Here is a 20,514-nt window from a genome sequence, read left to right on the forward strand (position 1 = left end):
GGGGAAAAGGCAGTACTGATGCAAAGTAGAAATGAATTACAAATTAACCAAATATATCCATAAAATATTAACAACCTCCTGCTGATTCATTACTCTATTGTTCTTCTCTGTCCACCTTTACTTGGATTAGCATGTGTCCAGGAAGGACTATGGGATTTTTATGACCTCACAATTTCCTAATTGGAGGGTTAGCATGAATAGCCAACATCCCTGGAATAATGAGTTTGGTAAACAACAGAACCACATGTACTTATCGCTGAAGGAGGGTACAGAGGCAGCTCCACTCCTTGTGTTTCTAGCATGACTGTTACAAATGACTCCTGCTTTATCCCAGAAGCAGGAAGCACAGATACACCCCGTGAACTTCCTCTCAGGCTTACTTTCTGAGGCATGGTTTCTTTCCATCTGGGAGGAGGCCTACTTTTTAGGGGCTGTATGTGGGTTGGCCAGTTACTCATATCTGCTCTGCACAGTAACTCTGTTACAGTATGATTTAAGTCACTGTTACTGTACATATGGAAAAGCCTTCAGTAGTATTTTTCTTTAAAAATGGACAACTGAAAGGTATTCTAAAGTAGTGCTCCAGGGTTGAATCCCAAGGGCAGCTTGCTAGGTGGCTGGTTATGCTGTACTGCCTTTTTGGATACCTGTTTAAACATTTCTTTATGAACTCACCTTTCATTATGAAGAATTATATCTTACATTAAGCTGCTGTCATTTTATGGGAGTTGCAGTACAGTATCTATCATTTTTGTGATGAGTAGTAGCAATTCCATATCTCTGTGAATATATCGTCAGAGAAAAAGGCATTCTGGAGTCAAAATAGCCTTTTTCATCCAACATAATAGGGTTTCTTATTTTTTTAATTCATTTTCTAAGGGGTAGAGGATCCAAAAAACTCCTTTTTATATAGGAAAAAAATCTCCCATTTGGTATAAATATAAAAAAAATATATCTCTAATTCACATCCAAGTGTAGCTAGCTGGTGTATTTTAAATGGACCATATGCACAATAAGGGTCAAATTTACTACTGAGGACACATCAGGTATGTCTGGAAAATATACCTATGCATCTATTGCAAACACACAAACTACGCACATGCAAATTGGGCAGCTCTGTGTGTGACTGGGTACTTAGGGATGGACATACCCAACATGCCACACAAGGGCATGTATTTGGTATGGATATACTTATTGCATCTTCCTTTGAAAATATGGTTTTAGCGTTTGCTAGTTAATCTTGCTGTTTGTGGAAAATTATTTCAAAGATGGCAAAGTTTGATTTCCTTATTTAAATTTATGTTGGACGGCATAAGAGTGACCTAAGAATTTCTAGAAAAAGTAGTTTCAGCCCTCTCAGGTTCTGACATTGGGCAAGGTTGAATATTCTCAGGCCCTGGCTCTGGGAGGAGAGACTCATCCTCCCTCTGGCTACAGAACAGAAGGGCTACGTGTTCTTCCCAGGCAGCATGTGCCATCCTGAAAGCAGGAAGATGGATGGCTTTTGAGAAACTGCTTTGGGACAGTGTCAAATTCATGTCAAATTCATGATTTTGCTAAATCAGGGCTGGCTCCAGCATTTCTGCTGCCCCAAGCAAAAAAAAAAAAAAAAAAAGCTGTGATCGCGATCGGCGGCGGCAATTGGGGGAAAAAAAAAAAAAGCCGCGATCGGCGGCGGCAGTTCAGCGGCAGGTCCTTCGCTCCCAGAGGGAGTGAGGGACCTGCCGCCCCCGAATTGCCGCAGGTGCCGCCCCTCTCCTTTGGCCGCCCCAAGCACCTGCTTGTTAAGCTGGTGCCTGGAGCCGGCCCTGTGCTAAATGTTCATTTATCCAACACCCAAAAAAAAATTCTGAAAAATTAAAATGCCTTTTTAAAATTTTTTTAAAGGAAATATTGCAATTTTTTAATTTGAAATGAGTTTTTGTTTCAAAAGTTCCTTTAGTTTAATATTTAAGAATTCAAAAAATTTTAATGGTCAAAATCAAAGGGAACATATGGTTTGACCAAAAAATAGTCTATCATTTGCCCAGCTCTATATAAGATATAAATTGAGAGGAATGAAAAGATTGCATTGTATGATGATGTAATTGAGTCACTGGGCTAATTTAGTATCATTCAGACTTACCTCTGAACTAGCTATCTGTTTCCATCAACTGATATGAAATAAACAGCTTACTCAAAAATACTTGAACTAATTTTTTTAACTGAACAGGACACGTGATCTCCAGGCAAAATTAAAATCTCTTTTTTTGATGGCTCTTCTGTTTCCTTTTTTTAGAGAAGAGTGGAAGACTCCAGAGAGCTGAACATGCATTTCAGGCTCTCTTACTCAGTTCACTTGTCAAAAGCATATGGTAAGGTGCAGTCATGTCTCCAGTTGGAACCCTTGACTATATATTCATCTCTCCATTTCCTGCATTAGATTCACAGTTTTGCTTTCTGCATTCATTAACAAGGTCATCACAGCATTCACCTTATGGCTGAGAAGGCTGGCAATTTCTTCCAGTACTACAATACCACTCTTTAGCGAGCCACCAGAGGATATTGGAGACACAATCTGCAATCTATTCCCCCAGTCCAAGATTGTAAACGATTGCTCTTTCAAGCAACCAAACATAGGACTCAATCCTACAATCCTTATTCATATGAGTACTTCTTACTTCCACATGATGTCTCATTCACTTTAGTTACATTGCTCATGTGAGGGCTGTGGGATTGGGCTGTAGGGCTAGTTTTTTTTCTTGGTTCTTTAGATATTCATGTAGAACAGAAACTGACATGTTCCTCATTAAAAAGCAAAATAAATCCATGAAATGCTGACACAACAAAATTATTATGGTTATAGCTAGTGAATAGAAAGGATATTAGATCTTTAATACGTATGCTTTTGAATTTAAAATACTCCATAATTTATGAATGACTATTATAACCTTCACCACATGCAGCACCTTCTGAAATTCACAGAAAGCTAAGAAAAGCTATCATACCAAAATGGAATATAATTTTAACCTTTCTCTAACCCTCAGTCTACACTTTTGTAGATTTAAAGCTAACCGTTAACTTTCTGAATCAAAATTGTAAGTATGAATTTTAATCCTAAAGTGATTTTTACAACTACTTCAGAGCAACAGATTTATAGATCTTTTCCATCATGCTAAGACATCAATTAACTCTCAGCTACTTGGCTTTGTCAGGTTTCTTACATCTGGGCTGGAAATCTTTTACTGCTCTGAATGACTACATGCACCTTCTATGCATGCTCACAACAGCAGACTGGGTAAGATGATTCGCTGAACTTTGTTTTCTTTGAAACTAATGTTAGTCATTTGAAATGCAGGTGAGACGTAATAAAGCAAAGGAAGATCTCTGGTTGGCTAATACATGACTTATTCAGGGCTAGATTCTGAGTCGGCTTAAATGGGGGAGTAAAATCCCCCTCATACACCTACTTGGGGTACCCACTTATTCCTCCCCCAGAGCAATTGGGCATATAGTGAGTAAAAGGGGACAGGGAGTGAGTAAAGCCTTGGTTGGACTCCCCCAACATGCCAGCCAGCACAACTGAGTTGGTGCAGAAGGTGTTGTAATTCACTGATGGGATCAGCCATCAGTAAATGACTACCTTCTGGAATAATGGGGTAATACCCTGGTGAAATCCAGTTCAGTTATCTGAGGCACAATGCCTTTGGACTATTTTTAGGGTAATGCAGTTTATGAATCAGAAGTGTTTAACAGTTCCCTCATTTTCCAAAATATATTTTCAGTAGCTCCCTTCCGTCCTTTGTACTGCTTTGACTTTTAAGGTCATTCCATCCTGAAGAGAAAAATGTGGAGGGAAATTGTGAGCAGCTCATCATGCAGAGTCCCCACTCACCAACCCCTTGAAGGAAGTCCTGCCCTGGGATCAAGGCACACAGCACTCCAATCACATGGCTATCCTAAGATCTGTGGGGAAAATCCCAATGAAATCAAGACACCTGTGAAATGGGGCAGCCCCTTTGCCCGGGTCCCTGGCAGCATGGGAAAGAGAGGAACTGTTCCTGACTGGTCACCAGTGCCTGGTGAGGTAAGAGGTGACAGTTAGTGATGAAAAGTCTGCATTATTTCTTGCATGAATTTCCAGTGAAAATTCTCTGGGTTTGTAGGGGATTATGCTACATACAGTAATTGTCTCCCAATCCAGGTCCCCCTTTCTCTGGCCATTCCTGAAACCTCACAGAGCTTCAAACATACAGCAGTCATGGGGAAAGGGAGATTATTCCTGTTTTTAATTTGTTCCATGGCTTCCATGCTTACCAGATAAGTTTGCCTAGTATTTATATGTCTGTCTATGTCTCTGGTGGCGTGGGGCAAAAATATCTCTTAGAGTCTGGAGCCTGAAGATATACAGATTGTTGTTTTGGTATTGAAGAGAAACACCCAGCAAAAATAGTCCTGTTGACGTGAATAGGCCACACGAATGAAAACAAAAGATAGACAAACTTGATAAGCTTAAACATGGCTCCTAACTGAGGGTGAAATTCCCTGACAACAGAGGTATAATTCAGGTCTCTCATGTTTCAAAAGCTCGGCCCTATTATTTGAGCTAATGGAGGATCTCTGTTAGATATTAGCAGTGTGAGGCATCTGCAACATGAAAACTGTTCTGTAGAGGGCAGAGATGCCCAAAGTCTTATTTTACATCATTTATATCTCTTTCCTTAATACTATCATAAATTTGCTAATTAAAATGTGTATTAACTACAAATGTGTATTAACTAAAACTTGTGATCCTAAGTCAGATAAAACTTTGGCTCCACCTAAGGGAACTTTACCAGAAGAAGGAAAGGAGGATTTCCCTAAAGTGAACGTTGTGAAGTCCACTAATATCTACAGGCAGGCTAATGCATATTCAGCGGTTGCAGGTTATGACTGGTTCTTGGCACATTTATTCAGATTCACAAAATAATTAAGTGTTTAGAGATTGTCATGGAATGTCATGAAAAAGCTGCTATGTGGCAAACAGAAAACTCCCAGAAACTCCTGATCCCCCACCCGCTGCCATACACATGCATGCACTCACACACATCTATGCAGATATAAGGGCACAGTGTTTACAGACTGCACCCCTTGCAAGCTCAAAGTTGGGGGGGACTCTGGACTGGTGGGAGAAAGGGGTAGTGGCTTCTTTCTCCCCCACTTCCTTGGGGATTGGGAGAGGGAAGGTGCAGGAGGCACTACATGAGCTAGAGAATGGCCAGTAGGGCTCAAGGAAGTCATTGATCTCTGCAAACTTGAGGAATGGTATACCAGCTCTGTTGCTCTGGCCTGGGCGCTCTCTCACACTTGGATTAGCAGTTCACACTAGCTGCTGAGATGCCACCACAAAGACACCACTGCAGAGGAATGGTGCCTCCCCAGCATGGCGGATGGCTTTTTTCTTCTTTCCACAGCAGCTTGAGGACCTGGTGGGGTAGGTCAGGAGGAGAGGTTCATGTTGTTGCAGCGTAATAGGCAGGAGATGTCCAGTGCATGTGGGCATTCCATAAGGGTTGAGTTCCTTAATAAATGGGAGATGGAAGTGGACATAGGGGAAGGCATCACCTAAAGAACCTGGGAAATGGGGTTTGGGCACCTAATGTAGATACAGCGAGGAGATAATCCCCTTTCCTCAGCTCCTTGCCCCTCATATGGGGGGGGGGGAAGGGGAAGCGGAAGGGGAAGAGTGGAGTGGACCCATCCGTGGAGGGGTGAGGGGCTGATGGCAGCCATCCACCAGGTGGAAATGATGATTAAGGAAGGAACCATGGCCTGCACTGTACAAGATATTTCTGGATAGCTCACAGATGAATTACTTTATTAAAGTTGTGGCCAAGTTAAACCCCATCCCTTGCATGTTGGCTTTGTTCCTGTGTATCCAGGACAACAGACAAACCATTAGAACACTAGCAGACATTTGCAATAGTAGAGGGTAATTCAGCCTTCCCATTGATGGCAATTTACTTTTTGAAGGCTATTTAGAAAAAAGTGTAATAAAACCCCCCAGGATAATCTCAGTAATATGACTGAATGAATTAATGCAGCTTTACAAATGTAAATGCTAATTGAACACAGCATCAAACCTATATTTAATTTGAAAAATAAATAGGGGCTAGAGGGACAAGAATAGAGTCTCTGAATCTTGTCTTTCTTTTATTACGTTAAGATACAGTAGCCTGGATGTTAACCATGAACATGCTGTATGAAACCTATAGAAAAAAATTACTAGACTAACCCTCCCAGATGTGAGGATGGGCTGCTGAGGCCAGGTGATGGGTCTTGGGGGGGCAGAGAGGGGGGATTGGAAAAGCACAGCCCCCCCTCTCAGGGCCGGCGCAATCCACTAGGCGACCTAGGCGGTTGCCTAGGGCGCTGCGATTTGGGGGGCGGCGACCGCGGCGGTTTTTCGGCAGCGGGACCTTCTGCCGCCTCTGTGGGGGGGTGGCACTTTGGGGTGGGACCTTCCACCGCCCTAGGGCGGCGGAAAAGCTGGCAGCACTCCTGCCCCCTCTCTTCTCTCACCTACAGCTACTCCAGTAGCTCCCAGGCATTCCCAGTTCAGTGGCTGCTGCAGTTGCTCCTACTTTGGCATCAGTATAGGAGAGGCCATAGAATTTTCATGTTCAGTTGTAATGTTAATGTGCTGCTGAAATTTTCCTGAACAAAACAAATGGGAGAAAGGAAATGATGATATGCAGAAGTTTATCTCAGTCAATCCTGAAAGGAGTTTTATGGGACAAAGAAAAGCATATGCTGGTTTATTTGAAGAACAGTGTAGCTTACTGAATAGACCACTGGACTGGATTCAGATGACTTAGTCTATTCCTGACGCTGTCCTGCTGAGTGACCTCAAACAAGTCACCTCAGCTCTTTTTTTGCCTCAGTTTCCCCATCTGTAAAATGTATAATGATACTTCCTTTGTAAAGCACTTTTAGATCTATTGGCAAAAATGGCTATGTAAGAACTAGGTATTATCTTTTTCATTGCCAAATTTCAAAGGGCTACTGCAAACAATGGAAGCGTTAGAGATTCTCTTATAAAAGTACACAAGAATCTTTTATAATGGAAAGCATTAGGCAGCCTAAATATACCAGCTACCCCTATAATGATGTCCTGTAATAATAGGGATCCATGTGCATGCATTTAATCAACTGTTGTACTCTAAGTCCATTAAGTGCATGTCACCAATTTCACTATCTCTGCCACAGAATATCAATATTTTCAAAGATAGTGAAGATACAGAATCATTTATAATAGTGTATTATTTACTTTATTTTTAAATGAATTAGAATAAAACAGCAGTATATGTATCAGCCTTTCTTGAACGCTTCTCACCTCTGATAGGGTAAGAAAGCAAAAAGCTACTATTTTATCATTTATACAAATATTATTGTAAATATTTGAAAATTTGCTGTCATCTTATTTTTTGCTGCATGGTTATTCAATGATTATCATGTTTTTGGGGTTGCTATTTGTTTTTCTATTTTGATGTATTTATTGTATTTTTAATCAACTCTGAGACAGCTAGAGTATAAGATAGATGCCTTCTGTTGTTTTACAATTCTAAATAAATAAATCTAATCTCTTATCTTAAACTACCATCTCTTTTTCCATCTCCTAGAAAAGTAAGGGGATGCATCTAATTGCAGAAGCATGTAACACAAATCTATAATGGATACCTCTGACACCATAATTAATTAGTCTGAAACTCAAATGGAAAAGGGCTTCAGATGTTACTGTGCTAGCAAAAGTGAGATAGACTTTCTAGATGAATATTGAGGAATTCTAATTTAGGATTAGTTCAAGTCAAAATAAGGCATTGACTATAACAGGAAACCATTCTTCTTTCCTATCCCAGGCTCCTGGGGGGATTTGATCCACAGTGTGATTAAATAGGTAGGGGATGGGGATGAAGCCCCTGTGCTCAACACCTTCAGATATGTTGTTGGAGAGGGAACACAGGTGAGTATCACTTTATTTGAACTGCCAGGGGCAAGGAAACCGCAATGAGGGTGAACAGGTTATAGAAAAGCCCCTGAACCCTGTGGACAAGACTGAATTGCCCCCGAGTGTTTTTAGGAAGAGAGGCACAGTCAAAACGTCTTAGATTGCGGGAGGAGTTGGGTTTCTGGAATGTATTATGCTCAGGCCAGCACAGGTTTGATAACTGTACCTTTCAACGTGAACTAAATGCATATTCTGTAAATTGCTTTTGTTTCCTTAAAAAAGGTAAATTAAAATTCATATGCTGTGATGCTCCTTTTAAAGCTACCCAGGGTAGAGCCCAAAGCCATTATCAGGGTACTCTAGGATTTCTGTTTGCTAAATGCAGCTCTATCTGATATTCCACAGCAGTCCTTTTTAAAAACTTTTGAAGCCTGATTGTTACTGCAGAGCTATCGAAAATACAACTATATTTTAGTTACAGGGAAGTGTGCCTGGATCACACTCTTATTTAACAACCTTGCTGTTAGAACAATTTGCACTCCTACTGGTTTCATTCTTCTGCTTTACAAATGGTACTGAATGCACAGAACTCTTTGGAACTTTATCCATTTTGCTTAACCTACGAAAAGAGAGCTAGAAGTAAAGTCAAGCAATAGTTAACACTCTGCATTCTAATAGATAAGAATTATAAATATTACAGGTAAAATTTTGAAGTGTGGGGGGGAACCTTTTAAGTGGAAGACATCTCATTTCACAGTCAGTGGTCTATCAAACTTTGCAGTGCAAGCACAAATGTTCCCAAAATAATAACTCTGCTCATGTCATTGCACAATATGTCTTCTACACACACTAGATTTAGATTACTTTGATATTTGCCCAACAAGTCTTCCAATTTCTCTTCAATGACATATGAATTATTTAAGGCCTTATTTCCCCCACCCACCCCTTTTTACTTGGAGAATGAGAGCAAGCCTTCAGAAATAGCTTGGCAGCATGACCCTGACCATTAATGTATAAATAATGTATAGCTGGTCTATATTTCAAGAGATATGATTGGACCCATAAAGGTATTTGAACAAATCTGTTTATTTAATCCTCATCCACACAAAAATAATCAAACTAGCACCAGCCTTGAAAGATAAACTAATAAATCTTGGGAAGAACTATGGACACCTTCAATCTTTGCTTTGAGAAAGTAGTGAATAAAGGATATGTATTGGTGAACAAAATATTGATTGATAAACCTATCTTTTCTAAATGCTGAGGCAGTGTGGCTGTTAGCCTTTATTGATGATGACATGATGGTCATTTTTATTTCGGCAACAAATCATAGTATGACAGATACAAAGGTATTAGGTGATAAATCATCCAGGAAGAACAAACAAATCACTTTCAGAAAATATCTAGTTTTCAGAATAATATTTACAAGTCATTTACATATTAAACCAGGGAAACACATTGTATAGAATTCTTTTGAAGCTGAATTGATTTGTCTTAAATACACACACACCTTTCTAAAGTAACAGGGGAGAGGAGACTGGGGTTTAAACCAAAACATATTTCAGTAACCTAATTTTGGGGAAAGAGAGATGCCTTGTATTTGTGCCATTTCTACATACCACAATGTATTCTGTATCCCTGTTTCTGGAATAAATTATTCAAAATGCTGAAACAACTACAAATGTTTTAAGGTACATTTACTGAGAGGTAGTGTGGTGTAGTGACTAAGGCACTGTATTATGAGTTAGGTGATCTGACTTCTATTCCCAACTGTACTAGTGATCTGCTTTGTGACCTTGGGCAAGTCATTTCACCTTGCTTTGCTTGTTTTCTTCCTACCCCTTTGCCTGTCTTCTTTATTTACTTTGTGAGCTCATTAGAGCAGGGGCTGTCTCTTACTCTTATTTAGACTGCATACCACAAGGGGGCCTTGATTTCTGTTGAGGCCTTTAGGCACAAATGTAATAGAAATAATAAATAACTACACAGAGTTGCCTTATAGATGTTTCATGAAGTACAACTTACTTTTAAAGCAGTGAAGTCATTTAATTCTACAGGGAATTCCTGTAATGGGAGGTAGAGGGACAGTATGTATGTAGACCTGTGGAGCGGGTGGGAGCAGATTTACATGAGCCCCCTACCCCTCTTGAAGCTTTATAGATCCACACTGCAGAATGGCTGAGGAACCAGTCTGCACACCTTCATGTGATAACTTGACAGCTAAGCCAGTGTGGATGTAAAACAAGGATTTGGGTAGGGCTCCTGCATTCCCCTTTCTCCTACATTACAGGGGTTGTGATTTGCCAAATCAAATTCTGAGCTTTGGGAATACCACTAATAGAGTGCTATATTATCCTTGATCAAATGGAGCCAGGATTTCACCCTACTGTTGAACACACTTAAAAAATCCTCCTCATCTGCAGTAATGGAATAATCGCTATTTTCCTGTCTATTCAGACCAACAATTCCACTACCAGTAGAACCATAGTGGTTTTTGTTCCAACCTACACTTTGTTTCCATTCTTTTCTTCTCAAAGTAATTCTGAGCAACTCAGAAGAGAAACACAACAATCCACAAATCTACAGCAAAAAATGGGCTAAATTCCATCTTTGAGAGCTAGAGGAACACTGAGAGTTGTGCTGTGGAGGAGTAGCACCTGATCATTAGTGACTGGAGACGGTGTATCTGCATAAGACACAGACAGGAAGGCTGTTTTAGGCTATATTGGGGAAAACACATTCAGCTGTAACTACTATGTCTTAAAAGTGAAGTGTGCACTTTCCTTAAATCCATTTCTGTGAACTAACAGATGCACAAATATTGATGGATTCTAGCCATGCCCCATACTAGCCCATTCGTCATCCCCTTCATTTTAGTGAGCACCACTAGTACTGCTAGCCATCCTCTACCTGGGCTCAAGAAGTGTGAGCAGACCCCTTCTGTCTTCCTACATGTGTAAATGTATAGACGGAGAAGAGGTGAGCTGGAGGGGGAAGGGGTTTTGCTGTGCATTCTCCTCACTCTATACACCCACCTGTGTATGCCTTGCAAATCCTGCTATCCATAGACATCAAAAAGGGGTGAGAATTCCTAACCAAAGCTTACAGCCCAGCTCTAAACACTGATGAAGCTTGACCCATACATAACAGTGGTTCTCACAATGGTTAATTGCAGTTCCTGTTGACACATCATAATCCCTCTTCCCTTCAGCCAAAAAAGAGAAATAGCATTTAAAGTTTATTTAACAAATACAGATATGCTATTGATTTCTGTGATGCACAAAACTCACACTGGGTCAGAAGGGGTTAAGGCGAGTTTATAAGCTCAGTCAGCCCTACCCCCCTACACCTGCAGTAGGCATCAAGGCTGGAGAGAGAAGTTAATAGGGTTGAACCCAGTTCAGCTGGGGGAGGGGGATGAGTGGGAAGGAAAGCAGGTTGTTGATTCTCACAGAGTGAGAGAAAGCTGGCTGAAGTCAGGGAACTGAGCTGGTCTCTTCCTCCTTGAAGGAGGATAGGTCTGCAATAGAGAGTACAAGACAGTGGAGAAGGAAATCTACCTAGGTTTCTGTGCACTGGGAGAGAAGCCTGCAGGATCAGGGACTGCCCTGCAAAGGGAATGGAGAAAACTGTCCTGCAGTGGAACCAGTGGGCAGCAGAAAGTGCTAAGAAGGTCTGCAGTGAGCCTGGGAAAGAGGCTTAGAGAGAGAGAGGCAATGATATGCTGTTAGCCTAAGAAGAGGCTGTGGCAAAAGCCCAAGACAGATTGAGGTAGGAAGTGATCCAGGGAGGCAGCAAGGAAATCTGCCTAGCTAGCTCTTGACTGGACTAGAACCCAGAGGAGGGGGTTGGCCTGGGTTCCCCAACTAGCCCACTGAGGAAGGTGGGGTGGAAACCTCTGGACACAAGGGGTATGGATTATGGACACTCCTTGATACTAAGGATAAATCCAGAGTTGGACTGAAGATGATGGACTATTGGATTACTGGATTAGTCTTGCCCATCCAGGGTATGTGACCTTATTGGCAGGCTGAGTCACAAACAGCAGTTTGCTGAAGCAGCTGTCAGCAGGGTATACCAGATGAGGAACACGCACTATGCTATGCCATGCCCAGCTACAAGGTCGCACATGGGCTGGTGAGTCACACTCTTATAGTTTCATTGCATGTTCCCATTTAAATGATGGTCTGCTCTTAATTAAAGGTATGTCTCTTTAAAACTCATGTTTTTCACCTGATATTCATGGTAGTAAGGAGCCTCATGCTGGCTGCAAATTTGGCTAACCAATCCCAGCAGGTGATTGGCATGGTATACAAGGGAAATCCTGAAGAAACCCAAATCCACTCTGCAGAAGGCTCCCTACCTTTCAACAGCCTTGCACTAAGCCCAGTCCTATCTCATTCAAGGCTGAGCCCATGCAAGTTAATGAAGCTACACTTCTGAACTGCCATATGGGAGATCCTTCTTCAAACCACACTGCTCAGACAATATGTGTCTGGCTGTAAATTTAAGGAGGAGACTGGCCTCATTTGGGACCATGGAAAGGCACTAATCATAGAATCATAGACACGTAGGAGTGGAAGTGACCTCAAGAGGTCATCTAGTCTAGCCCATTGTCCTGAAGCAGGACCAAGTAAACTTAAACCATCCTAGTCAGATGTTTGTCTAACCTGTTCTTAAAAACCTCCAGTGATGAGGATTCCAAAACCTCCCTTAGAAGCCTGTTCCAGTGCTCACCTATTGTAATATCTAACCTTAATTTCCCTTGTCACAGATTATTATTATTTCTTGCCCTAATTTCAGTGGACATGGAGAACAATTGATGACTGACCTCTTTATAACAGCCCTTACCATGTTTGATGACTGTTATCAGGTCCCCCTACAGTCATTTTTTCTCATGACTCTACATGCCCAGTTATTTTAACATTTCCTAAAAGGTTAGGCTTTGGCCAAGAGGGGATGCTTGAGTAGTGGCCACCAGGTTACAGTGCAATTTTTCATTTTTCCTGCTTCTCTTTATAGCCCATTGATTGACATCTAATAACAATATCATAGCATATCTCCAGAGCACTGGAGATTTCCAACTAATAATAAAGCGTGAGTGCTCCAGTTTACTTACAGGATAAGAGCTAATTTCATAGTGATATTGGTTTTTAATCACACAGGACTATTTAGTCCATAGAGAACTGGTTTGGGGGTTGAATGAAAAGTAGTAGGAAGACCTTGAACAGTAACTAAACAATCTCTAGTATCCATCACAGGATTTCTAGTGTACAGTCAAATTTGACTTAGCATCTCTACAAGCAACTATGAAGCAATATTATATAGCTTCAATTATACATAAACATAACTGAACACTATATTTTTAATTTCTTTATACAGGCCATCTATGCCCCAATGTCATTAATAAAGATTAGCAATACAAACTTATCCTCCTTTTCATTCCAGTAAGTTATTAGCAACATGAAAAACCTGTGGGTAAAAAGAGAGATTAATGTTTTGATATTGCTTCAGATATGTTTTCATACTTTCTAAATTAGAACTGACACAATCAAATAAATATATTTAATTCTTTTGAAAAAAGATGAATTCAATTTTATAGTTGACAGTCACCTGTGCAGAGTTGTCAGAATTTTTGTTTCTGCCATAACCATTGCTTGCTAATCAATCATGTGACTATTTATAGAAAAAACAAAGGCTGACATTGACAACTATACATCTGAGAAAAGAAGCATTTTTATATGTTTTTGCAAGCTAGGAATATATTTTCACTTAGAAAAACTGTTCTTGCACAACAGCACAGGGATATTTTCATGACTTTGCCTTCATGTCCTAGTTTCAGGACTACCGCTGGGTAAGCCATGCACAAAGAATAATATATTTTGAAGTGTAAAGATGGATGGATGAATATATTCTCTCACTTAGGGAAGGTAACATGTTTGGTTATCTCTTGTGCAAAATATTTTAAATGACTAGTTATAAATGAAATTAGAGATTCTTATGTGAATGTAAACAAGAGACTTTCAGAACAGAGTATATTTCCATACAAAAACTGTTAAGATAGAGTTAGGGTTGAGAGTACATGTCCATAATTTAGGATGAAAAGCATAACAGGGAAGCTGTAATAATCCTAAATGCAAGTATTATAACCCCACAAAATTCAGTTAGTTCAACTTAAAAGAAATTCAAATGTTAGGGAACAGAAATACAGTTAAAGAACCCAAACACTCTTAACTCTTCCTTATAGAGACACCATGAGGCAAAAAAATCATGAGCCTAATGTGTCGTTAGAATTGTATTGATTTAAGAGACGGCTAAGGGGAGATATGATTGAGGTCTATAAAATCATGACTGGTGTAGAGAAAGTAGATAAGGAAGTGTTGTTTACTATTTCTCATAACAGGAGAACTAGGGGTCACCAAATGAAATTAATAGGCAGCAGGTTTAAAACAAATAAAAGGAAGTATTTCTTCACATAACGCACACTCAACCTGTGGAACTCCTTGCCAGAGAATGTTGTAAAGGCTACGACCATAACAGGGTTCAAAAAAGAACTAGATAAATGCATGGAGGATAGGTCCATCAATGGCTATTAGCCAGGAAGGGCAGGAATGGTGTCCCTAGCCTCTGTTAGCCAGAAGCTGGGAATGAGCAACAGGGGATGGATCACTTGATTATTACCTGTTCTGTTCATTCCCGCTGGGGCACTTGGCACTGGCCACTGTCGGAAGACAGGATATTGGGCAGAGGCAACCCTTAGCAGATGGACCTTTTGTCTGACCCAGTAGGGTCATTCTTATGGTTTAAATAGGTGGAATTTTTAAAATATATGTTTAGGATTAATGTTAGTTATCCTTCATAACTGAAAGTTTCTCGTTAAGAAGAGGCTGGTATATAAAATCTCCTTCACACAATTTCATGGAGACTTGTCCTCTTGCAAAATAATTACCATCACTACTGCTTCAATTGGGCAGAGGCAACCCTTAGCAAATATGGCTACTGCCTCCAATCATTTGGAATGGGAATGAGGACAAGCTGCTTTGAGAGAAGACAGTGGCCCTCTATGCTGTCAGGAGTCAGAAATGAGCCTGTGAGAAGTGGGATAGCAGAGCCTGTAGCAATGGTTGTTATGGACAGATGATGGCATTATTCCCATTGAGAACAATAGAAGATTGCAACCATTCTTTGTGAGTTTTTCTGAAAAACATAATTACTCATTAAGCAGAGGCTGAAGAATATCATTTATTAAAGATAATACAAAAATGACACTAATCCTGAAGTTATCTTCAAAAATTACACATTGCATCAGATCTTCTCAAGTACCACTTCTTTGCCAGTTTTTGTGTAGATAGACAATGCTCTTTGTAGAGGTGCTAAATTAACAAACCCAGTTTTTAAAATTAATTTTCTCAAACTTATGGATTTACTTGTAAATTCTCAGAGAAGTCATTCTGATCTCAGACTAAATACTGTAATTCTGGGGAGGATGTTTGTACATAAAGAAACCGAATTCCTGCATGAAGTGCAAAATTCAACTTAGTCTGAATTTATAGAGTTGGGACTGGTTCCTTCATAATGAAAACACTGCACAGACCACAGTCACATACTTCACCAGTGGTGGTGGTGTCAGATGTACAGCGCCTAGAGTCCCATTCAATTGGGAGAACAATGGAAAATACAAAATAGTAGAAAAACTGGAAGAAACAAGTTGAGTGCTTAGGGCTGTTTACCTCTTTTGTGAATCTCATGCTTTCTTGGGGTTTTACTTAGAGCATTAGTGGAATAGATAGAGGAGGCACACTTCATTCTGATTATGCCTGCCATGCAATATTGTGCTTTGTGCTAAAAACAAAGAAGCAGCCCGTGAGGGTGCTGTATTTTATTTATTTTATTTTATTTGTGAGCAGGAGAAAGGTGTCCGCATCAGATCTTGTTTGTTTTGAATGAATATGTGATTATGCTTCACATTACTTTTTGATTTGAGCAAATTATCATTGATTACTTCTCCAGTCACCGCTTCAGGAGTGAGCAGTTTGTGTCAATATCTTCAGTGCCATTTTCACTGAAACAACTTTCAAGTGAAAATCTGACACACATGGTACTGCACAATGGAGCCAGGGAAAACAGCAACAATAAATCGTCTTGGGGAGTTTGCTGGTGAGGCGGACAGACTTGGGTGGCAGGTTGCTGACTCAGTCTAATCTCCAGTAAAGCTTGCTCTTGCTAAGGCAGAGAGGTAACACATTGGCTTACTGTTCTGGATGTCCTGAGCAGAAAGTCAGTCATTTTTTCCTATGTGTTGTATTATGCTTTATTGTACATTATTTAGTGTGTGTGTGTGTGTGTGTGTGTGTGTCTGCTCTCTGAAAAGGCTGTGTCTGAGTCCAGTTCAGCTACCTGAAATCATGCAGAGCATTTCCCTATTAACAGTGTTGCATGCACGGAAGTTTTTGTCCTTTGTTGCTCTCCTGTCCCCACCGCCTGAACCTGATATGTTCTCGGACTCAAGGAGAGAGTCAAGATGTCATCGCTGCTGTTTGATGTGCCCTCCCCCTCTTGTACAAGTCTGGCTGAATCTTTCTGAGACCTTCATTTACTCTTGCATGAACTGCTAAAATGGTTCAACTTGTCCCATTCCCTGAAATGCTGTACCTGGCCTTGAAGGGTGCTATGATACACGGCAGTGCAGACTTTCAATCTCCTTGCATACTGAATTACGTAGTGCTACTGGATTTTTCATTTGTGCTAAGTGCACAAGTTCCAGCGTGTTTGAATGCAAGTTGAACATGTAGAACTTGTACCTTGTGCTCCTGTAAGGCACTTCTCCTTTACCCACTCGTGTTATCTCCCACACCAAATGCATCTTACTGTGGGCATCCTTTCTCTTGAGGTGTCTGCTGTGTGCTCTGTATCTAAGCATCTGTCTAATGTGAAACTGTTTTTCTAGTGCAGTTGCTCCTGTGGGAGGTGATCCCAATTGCTGCAGTCTATTCTGTCCCCAATTAGAGTCTGTGAAGTTCCAAAATTGCATGTGTGCATCAGGCTGTAACAAAGGGTCTAGCACCTCCCTTTTGGATTGGAGTGGAAAAACTTGTGTCGCTCTCCAGTTTCATTGTGCTTTGGGGAGCAATAGTTCCCCAGGCTCCTAGGACTGCTGTGAAGCTTGAGGCAGTGCTGAGCTTCTCGGGATGGGGGCAGCGCACGGAGCCCCGTGGCCCCCCTGCCTAGGAGCCGGACCTGCTGGTTGCTTCCAGGGCGCAGCGTGGTGCCAGGATAGGTAGGGACTAGCCTGCCTTAGACCCGCAGCACTGCCTACCAAACTTTTAACAGCCCGGTTGGTGGTGCTGACCGGAGCTGCTAGGGTCCCTTTTTGACCGGGCATTCCGGTTGAAAACCAGACACCTGGTCACTGTGTGTGGTGTAGAGGTTCGGGCTGGGGCTGCAGCCCGAGCTCTGGGACCCTCCCACCTCACAGGGTTCGAGAGTTCAGTCTCCAGCCTGAGCCCCACAATGTGGCGCAATGTCTGCACCATAATTAAACAGCCTCTTAGCGCAAGTTCTGCAAGCCTGAGTCATCTGGCACAGGCCAGCCGTGGGTTTTTAATTGCAGTGTAGCTGTACCCTGTGGTTTCAGCCCAAACTACCTAGCCCTGCCGTCACTCTGCGCAGTCCATCCCCTCACAGGTGCCGCTGCCGACCTGAGCCATCCATTGCCTTGGAGAAGCTGCAGCTGATGCCAGTCTGTACTGTCTGTCACATTGGAGCTGCTGCCACTGCCATCTGTAGCCACCAAGCTGACATTACTGCTTTGAATCTGCCACCATTCTGCACTGTCCACTGTTTAGCAGTCTCAGCTCAGCTCTTGGGGGAATCAGTGATATCTAGGACCCTTGACTGAGTCCTTACCAGCCGCGAGGCACTCCCAGCAAGAGCTATTTTCCCCCTCTCTCTCTCTCACTCTCTTAGCTCTCTCCAGGCTTCCTTACCCAACTGAACCTGACAGCAGTCCAGTCAGTGTGACCAGAGGCACATTTTAGATTTGATGTGATGTCCTTGTATTTCCCAACAAGGTCTATTACATTTTATTGCCGCCAAACTCAAAACTTAGCTGAATTTCAACCCAAATGCAGTCAGCTGCCTCAAAACTAAAATGTAAGTGAGGCCTGGCCTACTTCACTCCCCTTTCTCTCCAGTAGATGCTGGCAGAATGCTCCCTCACCAGGGGAGCCCCTGCCCATCTGCAATTCTTAAACAGCTCTGGGCCACTCTTCTGCCACTTCACCAACAGCTGATGGTAGAGGCTATGTTTATGAGCTAGAGGTGTGATTCCCCAGCTTATGTATGTATACTCAGGATAACTCTAATCAAACTGACATGAATATGAATAGCAGTGTAGCCATGGTAGCATGAGAAGTGGCAGCAAGAGGCATGGCTTAGCCAGGCCAAGTACAAACCTGCCTGAAACCCATGGGTATCAACTTGGCACAGCTAAGCCATGCCTCTGCTACTGGTACCCATGCTACCACAGCTATATTCATACTTGCACTAGCTTGATGAGAGCTAGCATGACTATGTGTACATGAGCAGGGGAATCGCACCTGTAGCTTCTTATGATGTTATAGCCATAGGCTGCAGGTCACAGGGGTTACGCTATGTATCTCAGAGTTTTGTAGTAGCACGCTTTAGAGTATCTGATCAGACTTCATATTTTCACTTGTATACACATGCTCTGAATTAGGCACAAACCATCTCTTATGAACAATCATGGTCCCAATTCTGGCTGAAGAGGACTCGTAAATCCAGAGCAGAAGAGCACAAAGACAGCTTTGAACTGCTATTACATCCCACTGATCCAGGGTTTCTCTGGGTACTAGTCTAGTCTCTGGCATATATGAGAGCTGCCTGAAGGGTCCCATCATGACAGTTGAAAGTTATGTGGGTGCAGGGATGCCTCACCCCCTTATTTTCTCTCCATGTCTCTGCACCATACAATCAGGGAGTCCTCCTATACAGGAGGTTTTGTCTAATAGCCACTTCAGATGGGTTAAGGGCTGCTTTGAGTCCAGGGCATTATAACAAAGCCCTAAAGGACATGTTTTTTTTTAAAAGCTACCAGTATTTCTTTCTCTCTCTCTCTCTCTCTCTCTCTCTAGACAGTTATAACTGCAAGGAAAAGTACATTTCCTTTAACTTCCATTTTCCCCAGTATTTCTCTTAGAGCATCTCAGGTTAATACTGCAGTATACAATTTTATCTTGTATTTCTGACGATTATTTTTGGGGCAAGGGGCATGAGAGATGTAGAGAGATGCAATGAACATGTGATGTGAAGGACATGCTTGCTCATTTAAAACTATAATTAAATGTTTTATCAAGTCTCTAATGTTACCTAGACAACAAGCAATGGGGAGAAGTTCCTCTTGCAGATGCTTGAGAACCACAGTTGTAATTCATTGTTCTTCCCCAGCACCAATTCTTGTTTTAGGAGTGAAATTCATTGTCCTCATTGTTAACATGTTAAGAGTGCTGTCCTTAGCCACACCTATTAAGAGTCTGTATTAGCAATAGAGATGTGTGAATAGTAAATTATTCTATTCATTTATTATTCCTGATGACTAGTAAATTACTTTAATGACATTGACTATTCTATTCATGTATTATTTGAGAATGATTGTAAGTGAATAGCTGTCAAGAAGGCTCTGCAGCTGCAAAATTACTTTTATACTATATTGTGTTTACTTTTCAATGTAATTTAATTTTCTCTCTTCCCCTCTTCACTCAGTCGCCTGTCATTCAGACACCTCTATTCCCACCTGCTTAGTATTGCCTTGCAAGTGTCTAGGACATTTCTTACTTGCAGCACACTCACTCTTTATTCACCTCCAATTAAAACCTATTCTTCCATTGTCCATATCTGTCCAACAGAATCACTTGTAACATATAGGTCAGGGTCCTGAAGCACCTTAATCTAAGATAAGTTTTGCACAATCCCAATCAAATATAACCATCTAAAATCAAAACATGTCTAATATTTTATATGATTCGGTGTCAACATTTTTGAGACTTATTTTGGAAAAGACTTAAATCTCATATGCAGAACATTTATCCTGTAATGAGTAATTTTGTTATCTGTATGATTGTTTGATGCAAAAATAGCATTTTTACAGTAATGTCTCTGAATATATTTAAAATAGATAATGCATTAATAAAGTCACTGAACAAGGTGTATTGTTTTCATTTGTCCCTGTGACATCTGATTTTTTTTCCATATACTTCTGTGATGTTTAGAGAAGTGTCCACACATTTTTCATGCTCAGAGTAGAATTTATGCTGTTCTGAACATTTCTCGGGAGTGACTGTTTTATAGCGGGATACTTGGCCACAGGCAGAACCACTGTGAAAACGGGGGTGGGAATTGAATTCACCATTTCCCTCTATATCTTAGCCTACTACACAGGGAGTGAAATACTACCAGTCTGAGTTTGTGCAGTACACCCACTTTGCACTACTTCTCACTGGTATAAACTAAGACACAAGAGGGAAGGCAAT

The sequence above is a fragment of the Emys orbicularis genome, chromosome 5 (genome assembly GCF_028017835.1).
Source record: "Emys orbicularis isolate rEmyOrb1 chromosome 5, rEmyOrb1.hap1, whole genome shotgun sequence".
In the NCBI taxonomy this organism is placed as follows: domain Eukaryota; kingdom Metazoa; phylum Chordata; order Testudines; family Emydidae; genus Emys; species Emys orbicularis.